This window comes from Hipposideros armiger, unplaced genomic scaffold (assembly GCF_001890085.2).
Source record: "Hipposideros armiger isolate ML-2016 unplaced genomic scaffold, ASM189008v1 scaffold_32, whole genome shotgun sequence".
NCBI classification, from domain to species: Eukaryota; Metazoa; Chordata; class Mammalia; order Chiroptera; family Hipposideridae; genus Hipposideros; species Hipposideros armiger.
In genome coordinates this window covers 5592540-5607022 of record NW_017731382.1, presented here as the reverse complement: position 1 = coordinate 5607022, position 14483 = coordinate 5592540, and positions in this window count along the sequence as shown.

Genomic DNA, 14483 nt, shown 5'->3' with positions numbered 1-14483 from the left:
ATTTGGGTATAAGCCAAGGAGGGCAATTATTTTCCGTTGATTTATTACAGCCTCCTGGCTACTCTACTAGATTGTAAACTCTGTGAGGTCAGAGCTCACAGGTGCTCCACTTACCATTTCATCCCCAGCCACTAGCATAAGACCTTATTCCTAAAGGGCAAGCAAACATTTGTTCAAGAAAAAAAGTCAAGTAAGCCAGCCAGCACACAGCAACACAGACCTACCATATTCCCTCCAAAGCTGGTGATGATTCCCAGCGTAGACTCACCATGATTTCTTTCAGACCTGAACTTGGTCAAATCTCTCCTGTGTCCCAGATTCTCCAGCATCCTCACAGTATCCTTCAAGGAGCTGTGTGCTGTTCCCCTCCACACCCCCTATGTGACTGCTCAGATGTGCGGGCTTTCTCCGCTCTGCCCACACAGATTCTGCTGCTGTTCTTACACCCTCCCCAGCACAGCCCTGCCTCAGGGCCTTTGCACTTGCTGGCCCCTCTGTCTGGGGAGCTCTTCCACTGGACATCCACCCGCCCTGACCTCCTTCACGTTCGTGCTCATGCTTTATGGTCCCATACTTTCCTTGATCACACTAATTAAAGCTGTACACACAGACACACGCACAGGCACTCCATCCGCACAGCCTGCCTCCTCTCCTGCTTCACCGTTGCCATAGCACTTAGCTTCAAATAAACTTTTTGTTTATTGTCCAGGTCACCCCACCTGAATTAAAGCTTTGCCAGGGCAGGGGCATTTGTCTATTTTGATCATTCCTGCATCCATAGTCCTGCACATAGTAGGCCCTCAGTACATATTTGTTGCATCAATGAAGGAACAAATGGACTAACCCCCTCTAACAGTGCCCCACGTCCCAGCACCTCTGCGATGTGGAGGTTTTCTCTCATCTCCTGGGCATCAGCCTATGGACAACCTGCTTTCTGGGCTCCATGCCAGGCTGTCACCTCATAGGAAGCAGAGAAAGACCAGCCCCTCTCCCACGCCATCTTTGGGGATATTGAAGTTAACTTTGGACCTTTGGTGGCAGACTGGCTTGTCTGCACCAGCCCCTGCAGCCTTAACCACAATCAGTGAGGGTAATTTCCGAAACACTCCCCCTGAGCATTAGTGTTGTTTCAAAGTGGGAAGAATCCTGACAGCACTGGATTTGGGGTGTTCAGGGCTGGCGGAGCCTCTCTGTGAAGTCCCCATAGCAGCCACAGCAGCAGGCTCTGCACTTCGATCACATGAACTTCCAGAGAGCAGGGACCAAAGACTGAATTACATTTTGACTCAGGTCAGCAATAATAGAGTTCCCCACTGTGAAGGACTAAATTCAGTCGAAAATCTAATTTTTTAAATAAATAGAACAGAAAGGTCAAAATACCGCTAGCAAAAATGGGGATCTGAGATTGGAAATTGCTCAGAAATGTCTTTTACTTCCTGTCTGTTGTACTAATGACTTTTCCAAACTCTCTCCCGAAGGAATTTCTCTTAGATATGCTAATGTCACTCCATTTCTCTGAAACCTCCTGTCAAATAGTGAGATTGAAAAGGCCCTAACAGAGGATACACTTGGGAATCACCTGTGATTAGCTGTGTTATTTAAAGTGAAACAAAATTGAAAGGTCCCCCCAGGTATAAGTGGCAAAACCCCAAAGGTGCTGCTCCCTAGATTCTGGCCACAGTGCCTGCCCTTTGTGGGGACATTTCCACAGCCTTCCTCACCCCTCCCAGTCCCGCTGCTCCTGGCTGAGACACCCTCTCATCCCTCAGGAATCAGGGAACATCGCTGCCTCCGGGAAGCTGTCCCCCACTCCCAGCTAGACTGGGGACTCCTACTTTTATCACCTGAGCATGAGTTTTTCCCCTAAGGGGACACTTGTTCCGCTCTATGTAGCTGGTTGAACCCTGCCCCTCCCCCACCAGACTGTGGGCTGCAGGAGGGCAGGGACTGTGCACATTTGCGCCAACGGCTTCTCTAGAGCACAGAACAAAGCCAGCCAGGTAACATGTGAACACCTGTGTGGGGGTACTTTGTGTTCGATGCTCTGCCTTGTCAGACGTGCACTACGAACATCACCTAATGCCATCTGATCCCCTCAACGACTCTGTGAAGTGGCTGTAGCCAGTGAACAGGCTGAGAAACTGATATCTGGGGAGTCGATGAACTTGTCAAAGTCCTGTTACTGAGGAATGGCTGGGCTGGGGTTCAAATCCAGCGTGTGACCCCAGATCCTGTGTTTCAACCTGTAAGCCAGTGATTCACACGCAGTATAGGAGGAAAGAGGTGTGCAAGGGGTTTTGACTTACAGAATGCTTTCTCCTGGGCTTGCCTGCATTGAAGCCTTTCAGCACAGGATGCGTTCCTTCCCCAGGACAGAATGAAAACAAGTGAAGAGAGATGTCAGGCCGTGGAGCTTTCTTTTTTCTTCTTCTTTTTTTTTTTTTTATAGTGGGAGCTGAACCGGGGCCCTGTTGCTCAGAGCTGGCGTCCCCAGCCAACTCTTAACCAAAGTGCCACTTGGCCGGCCCCCCCGGAGCCTTCTTAAGCTGAACTCCACCTGCCCTCAGGAAAAGCTATTTGTTGTTAATGATTTGAAGTCCAGGTGTAATGGGTAATCGAAGCCCTTCCTGATCAGCTGTGTAACACTATTATGAGGGGAAAGAAAGACACAGGGTCTCGGGAGGTGAAGCGAGCCAGGCGTGTAGGGTGCAAAGTGGGGGAGGGGCTGGCTCTCGGGGCTGCGTGAGCGCAGGGTCAGCTCTGGGCAGGGGCGGGGCGCTCGGCCACGCATCACAGGCTCCTCCCAGTCCTGAGAGAGAGGCGGGGCTCTGGCGTGGAGGGTGAGAGGGCATGATGCCAGCACATGGAGGCTGAGAGCGGATGCAGGAGAAGCCAGCGTGCCCCGTATGGGCCCAATAAGTAGTCACCAAATGTGCATTTCGTTATTGAATAATTGAGGGAGTGAAACTGTCAGTTTCTGAAATAGCCTGCTGTATTTCTAGTACATACATGGGAACCGACAGAGGAAAAGCCTTCAAATCGTCACCGAATAAATGGAAAAAAAGAGGAAAATGGAGAAGAAAAGATGAAAGGTAAGGAAAGGAGATGGGTGACGTTAAGGTCCCAGAATTTATAACAGCCACTGAAGTTCACCCCTATTGTTTTTGTTCCCCTTTAGAGGTGCACACACTCCATTTTTCTTGGGGGACCCTCCCCCTCTCTTAGCCCAAGACGTTTGGCACGGTTGACTCCATCTGCACCTGAGAGGAGGGGGACTGTGCCCATCAGCATAACCCACCCCAGTGGCCATCATGATTAGTTCAGGCTGTGTTGCTGAGCTCAGCTGATCCAACTAAAATGAGTCCCTAAAACTTAGGGGGGGCGCTCTTTCAAAGAGAAACTCTTTTCCTGCTGAAGATGAACCAGAGAAGGGGTTCAGCTGGCAGATGGAGCCTGAAATTGTTTGGGGCCACACAAGAGGGAGCTTTACTATCAAATGAAGCCAGTAATATACCATGAGAGCCAAGATATGGAGAAAGCATCCTGTTGCTATTGTTGAAGAACACTGGACCTGCCTCTTCTCACGACCACATCAAAATTACAACTAAACCACAGAACAACCATCACTGAGAATCACCTGAAGTCCTGCTGAGCTGAAATCCTACAATTACAGACACAGAAAAAGCCACCTCGAGACTGGTCAGAGGGGCAGAGACACAGAATGGCCTGGTCCCACACCTGTGTGTGACCATGAAAAATCAGGAGAGATATCTCGGCTGCGGAAGTTCCCCAACCTCACCCCCAGGAGCAAGGATTTTCCCAGTGCCACACGAGGCTCCCCAGCCCAGGGTTCCAGTGCTGGGGAGAGAAGTCCCCATAACCTCTGGCTGTGAAAACCAGCAGAGACTGTGGCTGAGTGAGACAAGGGCGGCTGCAGTCCCAGACGCTCCTCTTAAAGGGACTGCGCATGGACTTACCTGTTGACGGACTCACTCGCTCTGAGCTCCAGTGCTGGGGTGGCAGCTCGAAAGGCACCAGGAACTGGCGGCAGGGCAACGGCTGGAGGGGCAGCTTTCTCCCAGGTGGAGGAGCTGGCGGAAGCCATTGTTGCTTTGTTGAGCCCTCCCTTTCCTATGTGCAGACACAGGTGGCCGCTGTATCTGAGTCTCCAACAGCCTGGCTAATGGCATTCATTTCCCCACCCTAATGATTCTGAGACCACACCCACCCAACTTCCAGGCACACCCAAGCCACTTCCAGTGGCTCTTTCATACAAACCCCCTGCCTTGGCTCATGCTGCAGACTTTCCTAGCCTCTCGAAGATTCACAAACCCCAAACAAGCAGCATCTGGTTTCGGCATGTCCCATACCTTTGGCTGAGCAGCCTTAAACCCGGCACTAGCGGCAGCCAGCCTTGGTTCATGGCTTGGCCTCTCAAGACACCTCCAAACACAGTGTGGGTGGCAGCCACATGCAGATCGCTTTGTGGCTCATGCCAGGTGGCTCTGGGCAGGGTACAGGCTGCAGCTGAACTTGGCCTCACAAGTGGTCCTGGGGCTGGCATGCCCACTGGCCAGCTTTGAATCGAGCTAGAGCATCACCTGGCCGCCTCCAAGGATGAGGACCGCCTCCAAGGGCAGGCTGGACAGGCACCAGGGACCTTCTAAAGTGAATCCTGCTCCATAGAGTCAGCTCCCGCACAACGGCTCCTCCACTGTAGTCACAGCCAGTCCTCACAACCAATCAGCCCAAGGGTCAATCCCTCCCACTGACATGCAAACAGCAACCAAGGCTCAACTATAACAGGAGGATACACACAACAGACACACCAGGAGCACCCGTCTCTAGTGACCAGGAAGACTGTGCCACTGGACCCCACAGGACACCTACTCCATAAGGCCACTCTACCAAGACCAGGAGACATAGCAGCCCTACTAATACATAGAAACAAACACAGGGAGGCAGTCAAAATGGGGAGACAAAGCAATCTTTTATATGTCCCAAATAAAAGAACAGCACAAAGCTCCAGAAAAAAAGAACAAAACAAAATGGAGACAAGCAATCTACAACATGCAGAGTTCCCAATACTGGTTATAAGGATGCTCATTGATCTCAGAAAGAACTTCAACAAAGAGATAAGAAACATAAAAATGGAGATAGAAAACATGAAAAAGAACCAGTCAGAAATAAAGAATACAATAACTGAAATGAAGAACACATTAGAGGGAATCAACAGGAGATCAGATGAAGCAGAGGATTTTGAATCAGCGATTTAGAAGATAAGGTAGCAGAAAAAACCCAATCAGAACAGTGAAAAGAAAAAAGAATTTTAAAAAAAATGAAGAGAGTGTAAGGGGCCTCTGTGACTACATCAAGCATACCAATATTCACATCATGAGGGTACCAGAGGAGAAGAGAGAGAGCAAGGAATTAAAAACCTACTTGAAGAAATAATGATGAAAAACTTCCCTAACCTGGTGAAGGAAATAGACATACAAGCCCAGGGAGAACAGAGAGTCCCAAACAAGATGAACCCAAAGAGGCCCACAATAAGACATGTCATAATTAAAATGCCAAAGGTTAAAAACAAAGAATCCTAAAAACAGCAAGAAAAAAGCAGTTAGTTTTTGCTGGAGTTATGGTGATCACTTCTTTAGGTATATAAATGTTGAATAGCTCTGGTGTACACCTGAAACTAATATAATATTGTATGTCAGCTATATTTTAATAAAAATCTTTTTAAAAAATCCAAGGAGCTTTTTTCTTAAGACAAAAAAAAAAAAGAAAAAAAGAAAAAGAACCCGGATCCAGCCATACCTGAGGACAACTAACCCATCAACTTTTAGTTTCTTGAGCTGAGGGTTTTTGTAGTTAAACCAGTTTGTTTTCGGTTTCTATCACTCACAATTGAAAAAACCATGACTAATAGGGCAGTCTTAAATTACTTCTGGTTTAAAGCAGGGTGCAAAAAAAGCAAATCAAGTCAAAACCATGGATGCAAATCGTTGATTAGACAAAATAGCTACCAGTTTTGAACACCTACTATGTGACAGTCTTCAGCGTAGGCCCTTGACATGCATTCACATTGGTCCTTAAAACAGCTCTGTACTGTCCATACCATACAAGCGTCTGGCTGTCCAGTAAACCCTACGACCCATCTTTTTTTTTTTTTTTAAGTCAAGTAAATAAAACATCCATATTCCCCAAACCCACCTTCTTCTCTTGGTGTTCTAAAATGAATCTTGTGTCTTGGTTACTGTTCTCTGTATCAGAGGGAAGAAAAACACGCATACAAGAGCACCTCCACATAAATCAATCTTTATTCCATTTCAAAGCCTGCAAGATTTTCCAGATATTCCAAAGGTCTCCTTCCCTGAGTGAAATACTACATTTATTTAATAAAGCAGGTAGGATTTACTATCCGGGCACGGGTAAGCACTTTTTACTTTTCACAAGATAGATGACAGCTGCTGGCAGGCTTTTCTCTCTCTCCTTCCTGCTTTTATTTTATCCTCTCTCTTTTGCTACGACTGCACAACTTTACCTATCGTAATTGAATTACCAAACTGAGCCAAAGAAAGATTGTCCCTACGGGGGGTTCTGTGTAGGTGGCAGGCAGGCTTTATTTCCTTTTAAAGATAATTTTAAAGAATTAGAAATACATGTTATCAACGGTGGTTTTAAATGATGCTGACTTACAGCCTTTGGGACAATCTTAACACCCCTCCCCTTCCCCAACACACACACAACAACAATAATAACAAATTTCTAAGCTGAATTTGCCCGGAACCCGAGGTAGGAAATGGGACGGTTGGGGTGGGGGGTGACACTACGTCCTACCAGCATTATCAGCCTAAATTCACCAGAGAAAGACAAAGGCTAAGCCAGTAGATGTCTATCCCTTGCCTTGAAACCTATGAAGGAGCCAGCGCTTTAAATAGAGTGGCCTGTGGAGGAGAAACAGCAGCTGGGAAAGGGAGGAAAGCAGTTTGTTTTCATTTGCTGCCAACAGGACAGAAGGTGAGGTTTTCTCTCTCGACATCTTCACCCATAAGTTGGGCAGCAAGCCAGTTTGTTCTTTGGCTGAAAAACTCCAATTAAAAATGTATGACTTGGGTCTGCTGGAGAGGAGGGGTAAAAAGTCAACACTGGGTTGTGCAAACACTCGAGGCAGCAGAAGTGGATTGAGAAATCTCATTGCCTCGCTTGCCAACGGCGGTCTGGGAAGTAAGACCCACTAATTCGGGGCAGAGAACGGCACCCATCCAAAGTCACCCGCCGCTGCCCTGACCAATTCGTATGGTTTCACTTTGTGTCCCCCAAACTGCGGTTCTGGAACAGGCCACCGCAGGGGCTTGATAAACCATTGTTCCAGCCCAAATAGTCTTCCAGTTATGTCTATGCACACACATATCCAGGAACACACACACACCTGGGCACACAGCTTCGTAATGGTGTTTTCCCCGTGGTGCTCTGCTGGCCCCTGGTCATGACTTGTCAGGGTATCTGGAGGCATTTCCTTCTTCATCTGCATCAGTCTGTTCACACTTGGGTGAACTCCGGGCAGCATTTGTATTGGTCTTTTTTATCTCCGCATCCCGAGCACTCAGTGGATGGGCAAATAATATTATATTTGTAGAGTGACAGGGTAGGTTCTGCCCGGTCCCACTTCCTCGCCCTTCTTTGCCATATGTGGATGTCTCATAAGCATTTTATACCCCAAACTCTGTCTCAGCGTCCACTTCCCAAGAACCCAAGCTGTGACCTCACTGGTAGAGAGGCCCTGCTTACAATCTGATGCCTTAAGATAGTCCGTAAAAATGCCTCGCACAGTGTTTACTTCCACTTCCACTCCGACGCCCGTGGTTCCGGCTTCCCTGTGTCACCCCGTCGAGATGGCAACCTCCGTCAGAGCAGGGAACATCTCCTCTAAGTTCTCGTGCGCCACATGCGGTCTGAGCATCTAAACCGTTAGTATCAGTTCCTGGATCTCATTAGTCATGTGGAATCTCAGGCCCCATCCAAGACAGCCCAGGGAAGAATCGGAATTTTAACAAGACCGCCCCAGAGTGGACGAGCGCCGTTCAGTCCATTGGTACCGACGCACAACTGCCTGAGCCAGGGGAGGGTGAAGAGCTAGTCTGGCTGGCTGACTGCGTTTACCTTCGATGTGAGATGAGAAAATGCATCTTCTGGGTTCTAACCCTGTTGATTAGAAAATGGGAATCTTTCATGTTGGACAAAAGGCATGAAAATGACAGTGCTACCCCACTGCCGAGGGAGCAGTCCTGGGGCAGTTTTTCATTCAACCGTGACTTTCCTGCACCCCCCAACTAAACTGGGCATTCCTACCATCAGACAGCCCTTGTCGTGTCTGTCTGTCCCCATGCCCAGGTCCTTTAAATGTCTGGTACGTGAATAAGTGACTACGTTAAAGACATCCAAGATGAGATACAAGTTAGAGAGTCGGCTAAATAAGCCACGGGCCAGATGCATGACCATTTGGCCTCTGCGCCAAGTTGATTGAAGGATGATACAGGCGTTTATCACTTAGGCACAGCAGGGAGACAGAGACATGCGAGGAGCCTCGGGTCAGCTTTCAAAGAGGGATTTTAATGAACTGTCCGTACTTCATCATTTTGGTAATCACAGAAATTAGAGAAGGAAATGAGAGGCTTGGCAGGTCACCCAGTCCACCCCCTGCCTGGACGGAACTGGTCTCTAGTGTATATCCTGTGGGGTTCTACGGCACTGCCTAGCTGAAATTATTTTCATGCCGAGAGAAAATTGGGGGTCAGTTCACATTTGCTTCTTTTCTTCTCTCTCCTACAAAGGTCATAGTCCAAATTCTCTGCTCATCTGCGAACTGTTTTTTGCAAGCAGAAGTGAAATGTTACTGTGAAGTGAGGTGTCATTTTTTTGTTTGTTTGTTTTATTTAAGCAGTTTCATCGGGATAGTCTAGGGCATGCAGCAGCAAAAACAATAAAACACAAATCTCAGGGCTTAACACATCAGGTGTTTATTTCTTGCTCACACGACATGCCCCACACAGGTCAATGGGGGGGGGGCTATGTGTATCATGACGCACTTCCTGGACAGATGAAGATATCTCAGTATGTTTTTTCACTGTCTTCAGAGGAAAGAGATGGGAACAAAGCAACTGTGGGCCTTGAAAGTCTCTTCACGGAAGTGATACACATCACTTCTGCTCTCATTTCATTGGTATGTTACTTGGTCACATACTCATCTTGTGCCCTACCCATGTACCTGGAAGGAAGGAGAACCAGAAATATTTTGTGGGCAGCAAAGATGATTGACACAAGCAAGACATTTACTGCAAAGGCTAAATGGTCAACTTCATTCTCAAGGACCACCTGAGGATAAGAACATGACCCTGTAAATATAGGCAAGTGGCTTTAGCATATTGTTAATCAGTGGATATTTATTGAACCCTACTGTGTCAAGACTTGCTGTGACAAGAGAAACAAAGTCACTCAATAACGGTACTTACATTCAAAACATGGAGACTGGGAAAAGAAGAAACAAGTCAGTCCCTAAACCATGCAATGAAAGTGTTATGAAGCATATGTACAAGATAGGCGAGTAAGTAGGTATGTGATTGTGAAAGAAAGCGATGGGTCAGCGCATTACTGAGGCTCAAGCAGAGTGAGGAAGGCGTCCGCCTGCACAGGCAACCCACCTTCAGATGCTGAAGCCCAAGTGGCTGAGGAGAGCGCTCACATGGGAAAGCAAGCCCATGCCAGGGAGGGTGAGGAGGGCTTCCAAATAGGAATGGGGAGGTGAGGGGGTGGCCCAGCACAAGACGTTGAATCCTAAGTGAGGTCAGGGGGGCATGCATGCAAGCGAAGGGGTGATGGTAGAGACTGGAGGTTAGTTATACACAGAGGGGCTGATCAGTTAGCAAACCAAGAACCTTGTGAGCTGGTTCCTCACTTTCAGAGAAGCAAGGTACAAATATGGACAGGGAGGAAGTGAAAATGAAACCTGTGTTGTTGGACTGATATTACAGGGTATCAGGATAAACCCAGTTTTTGATAGGTAAATGGAGGGAGGGATGGACAGACAGATGATTCATCGATAGATGATTGATAAATGAATAATAGGTATTAGATAATAGGTAGATAGATAGGTGATAGATTAGATAGATGATAGATATGACAGATAGATGATAGATATAGATAGATACTTGTAGATGTAACAGAAAATAGATAGATAGATGATAGCTACATAGATAGATGATAGATAGATAGATAGATAGATAGATAGATAGATAGATAGATAGATAGATAATAGACAGATTTGTGTTTGTGTGTATGTGTTATACATGCACATATTCCTGAGCCTGTCCACCGACAATGCTTAGGAGCGGAAATGCCAGCAATGAGCACACCTAGCTCCCAGATCTTGGCTTCTAAGTACCAATATCCACTAAAAGGAACCAGAGCTTTGGAGAAAGGGGTGTTTCCTTTGCTGGGGAGGAAAAAGTATAAGAGCGTGGAACATCTTTTTGTGTAAGGACGTACTCAAAGAATGTTTTAAAAAACAAAAACTGAAACCAGGCTAAAGGGGTACTCTCTGACCAAACTGAGGACAAATGGAGCATTTGAGCAAATAGTGACAGTAATGGGTTATAACCAATGAATAAAGTAGGAAAGTTGGAATCCCTACAGTTACAAATGAACAAACAGACAGTTTGGTGACAAATGGGATATTTACTCGGTCTCAAAGCTCCTCCCCATAAAATACTTCTTAATTCCAAAGGGGAAAAGAGTAACTACATGGACAAGCCTGGGAGAGGCTGCCACAGAGCAGGTCCTCGAAAAACACTGTTTCATTCAACATTGTTTCGTTATAACATTGATGAGAAAGAAATTCATCGATTCCCGGCGGGGGGCCATTGTCTGTGCGGAGTTTGCACGGTCTCCCCATGTCTGCGTGGGTTTTCTCTGGGGACTCCAGTTCCCTCCCACGTCCCACACATGTGCACACGAGGGGAGCTGGCGTGTCTCCCTTGTCCCCGTCTGAGTGAGTGCGGTGTGGGTGTGTGTACCCTCCGAGGGAAGGGCATCCTGTCCAGGGTGGCTTCCTGCCTGGCGCCCTGAGCTGCCGGGGGAGGCTGTGGCCGCACGTGACCCTGAACTGGAATAAGCAGGTTGGAATGTAATCATCTGACGTGGTTTTATGAATCTTTGTTAAATGTATGTACAGCTCATATTTATTTCAGTGTTTAATATTAGCAGTGTTTGGGGGTTTGTTTTGTTTTGTTTTGTTTTGTTAAGTCTGGTGATGCTTTGGTGACTGGAAATATGCCGTTGGACGGTAACTCCTGTTTGTACCTGTTAGTCTGTGGTCAAATTGGTTTCCTTATAAGTCATTCCATTCATAGTCAGTTTCTAAGAACCTACCGACATTACGTGAGGACTTACTGTAATCTAACCATCAGAGGGAACATTATCAGTGATGAGACAAAGCTGAATTGTGTGCCACCTGCTAACATCACTTCTGTGCTATCCCTGGTGAAGAACATGACCTGAAACCAACCGTGAGGAGACATCAGACAACCCAACGTGAGGCACGTGCCATAAAACAAAACACTGGCCTGTCGTCCTCACGGGAGTCAGACACAGACTGAGGATGTGCCCAGGACTAAGGGAGCCTGAAGGGACATGGGGATAGGACACAACATAGGATTTTGACCAGGGACCTCCTGCTCTATAAAGGACATTATCGGAACGATCGGTGCAACTTGAAGAGGAGCTGAAGATCATTCTATTAATATTAATTTCCTGATTTGTGTGGCTGTATAATACCCAGGTAGAAGAATTTCCTTGTTTGTAAGAAATACACACTGAAGCAGTTGGGGGTGAGGGGACCCACTTACCCTCAAATGGTTCTGGAAAAAAGGAATTCACTACTGCACGTGCAACTTTTATAAGTTTTTATTGCTTCAAAACAACAACAAAAATGCAAAGTCATACTAAAAAGCATGAAAAGATATTAATGATATGTTAAGAGAACACGAAAGTTACAGAGCTGAATGGCCTGACGCCCATTTTGTTTTTCAAAAAGGAATGTGCGCGCACACACGTCTGCAGCATTAATGGTGGTCCTCTCTGGGTGGTAAGATTAGGTCTAGAAATTCTGTGTTTGTAGCTGCTCGGAGTGGCCTCAAATTCACTATGAACGGGCACTGCTTTTGTGCTGAGAAAGGGCTGCATAAACCCTTGAATGGCTGGGTGGTTCTCAGTGCTTTGTGGGGTTCTCCCAGCATCCTTATCCTTCAGCCACAGCTCACGGCTTCCCACAAGCAGCAGGACCAGGGCCGAGGAACCTACAGCAGAGAGTGTGACTCCGCATCGCCAGGGTTCTCCTGCGTTTGCCTGTTGCTCAAAAGGTATTTCCAGAAGGCCCAGGAGACGCCCCTGCGATGCTTCACCTCAGGATTAGCAGGCTGCCTGCCACATGTCTGGCCAGCCTCCATCCCTGGCAGCCCAGAGCAGCCTTCCCGGCTATCCACAGATCAATTGAAGGCTTGTACATATTCAACAAGAATTGCCCGAGCGTAGAAGCCAAGCTCTCTGAGGACCTCCATTCAGCCTGTTCTCCAGGACGGAGGGCTGGGAACTGTTAACAAGCCTCGCCATCCTGGTGCGCCCTTCACACCCAGAGAGGCACTGGGGAGAACGGCATCTGGCCGCCCTCCCAAAGCCCCAGGACGAAGCAGGAGGCTGGTACCCAGGCACTGGGAAGTCAACGGCAAGGTTTTAATGATTCCTATCTGGAATTGGGGGCAGATAGTTTTATGACTCTAAACTGAAACGGTGGGCTAATGTCAAATTCTTCTTTGGGGCTGAATGATAGCAATATTTGAAAAGTCACCCCCGAGCCCTGGAGTCCCCTGGAAAAACTGAAAACCAGGACATAGGTGTGGGCTCCATCCCACCCCCATCCCATGGACCCCAGTAAGTCAGAGAAACTGGTGGACATGGCGAGGACAGAGGCCTTGCTGTCCTTACCCTGCAAGTGGCAGCAGCCTTGGCAATTTTTTTAAGAAAACATGCCCTAATTTGGTAATTCAGAAAACATAAGGAGGAAAACATGCACCAGAATGACAGTTCCTCAAACAGATGTGACTTTTGAGCTCAGGAATGGCAGCTTCACACTTTCAGGCGCGTCCGTTTGGCTCAAACTTCCTGGCGGCATTCAAAAGACCACGGACAACGGAAGGTCAGTCATTCTGAACTGTAACGTCAAGAACTAGCTTCTCCACATTAGCAGGGCGCTTGATGGCTTGTAAAACCCCGGCGTGCAGTTTTATTTCAATAATAACACTCAAAAGCTAGTAGAGAAACAACCATCACCAGAATGGTGATCAAAAACACAGGTTCCCTGCACCCCAAACCAGGACATGGAATCAGAAACGCTGGTGGTAGAGAAAGGAGGCGTCATGGCGCTTTTAATAAACACCCCAGGGCATTCGTCTGTGCAGCAAAGTTCAAAAACAACTGAAGAACATTCTAACCCCTTAGGTGGGCAAGGCAGGCAGGGGGGACAGTTCACTCGTCCACGGTCACTCAGGAGAGGACTAGGATAGCCTTTACGCCATCCCACTTTCCAAGCACTTGCAAAACCTTGGGGCAGAACAACCTGGAAAAGCTCCCTAGCGCCCCCTGCAGTTGGATCCGAGGAACAGAAAGGAGACCAAACGCCCCCTGCCACGGGAGACAAGGAAGCTAATTCTCTCGAACCCTGCGTGAGCCAGATTCTTCTAGAAGTTAGGTGCCCCTTGGATTGCGAGGGAAATCCTTTCAGTTGCACCATGGGGACTATTTACTGAAAGGAAGGTTCTCCAGGGTGACTTACACACTCGTCATTACAGTTCTATAAGCCCAAACTCCAGCAGCAGGAAGAGATGGATGTACATGGAGTAGGAAGCTTGACGGGGCGTTCCAAAGCTTAGCAATGGTCGGGAGGCCAGGTGATAAAACCGGGGCGCAGGCATGTGAGACACAGTCGGGCTGCCAGCACTCCCCACGCCAGCTCCACGGGCGGCTCACAAGCCACGGTGCAGGGAGAATATTCTCCAAAGTGGGCAGGCGCCTCTTTCCTCCCCGCTCTTTCCTTCCCCCACCTTCCGAGCAGCCAGCTCACTTCTTACTCATCTCCTCAAGGGAAATATGCGGTAGGAAACAGCCTGCAAGACTCAACCACCTCAGTCCTGATGTATGTGGGCCCAGGACCAAGGAGGTCCCTCAGCCACCCACAACTCCTGTCCAAATCCATGGTAGAGGGGCTGGGAGTCAGAACAACTCAGGACAAATGTTCTGCCAGCCAGTCCAAATTTGGGGGTGGGGCTGGAGACAGAAATAAAGTTGGATTCTAGAAGTTTTTTTTTTTTTTTTTAAGATTTTTATTGGGGAATTGGGGGATGGGAACAGCACTGGGGAATTAGGGGAAGAGG